Below are 439 nucleotides of genomic sequence, written 5' to 3'. Positions count from 1 at the left end.
CGTGAGTGGTCCCTGGACTAGTACATCAGCCCCCAGGATCTTGTCAGGGAAAAGCCTTTCAGGTCCAGATCCCCCAGAAAAATGCACTCAGGACCCCCCCCCCCCCCCCCACCCCTGCTGGTGATTCCGACGCTCACTTCCATGAGGGAGTCTCCTTTAAATTAACATGTGAACGGCCCACAAACATCTCAGCGCTCATTTATAAATAATCGGTGAAGACCTTGTTCATTGTCATTAGCATCTGTATTAGAGGCTCCCTTTGGGTCTCCCTGGTAGGAAAGCACTTCCGGTCCTGAGCGCGCGGCAGAGCGAGAGCTGGTGTAAATCACCAACACACACGCCCTGGGCACCGACACGCACGCACGCGCGCGCACACACACACCCTGGGCACTGACACACACACACACACACACACACCACCGCCCCCTCCACCCCCACA

The 439-nt window shown here is 56.9% G+C and overlaps 1 protein-coding gene across 1 annotated transcript in view; it reads left to right on the top strand.

Annotated features, from left to right (window-relative positions):
- NEMP2 (nuclear envelope integral membrane protein 2) overlaps positions 1 to 439 on the top strand; it is a 16,213-nt gene that overhangs the window by 10,652 nt on the left and 5,122 nt on the right. The window lies entirely within an intron of this gene.

Source organism: Myotis davidii, unplaced genomic scaffold (assembly GCF_000327345.1).
Source record: "Myotis davidii unplaced genomic scaffold, ASM32734v1 scaffold221, whole genome shotgun sequence".
NCBI classification, from domain to species: Eukaryota; Metazoa; Chordata; class Mammalia; order Chiroptera; family Vespertilionidae; genus Myotis; species Myotis davidii.
This window is presented reverse-complemented; position numbering and strand designations above follow the sequence as displayed.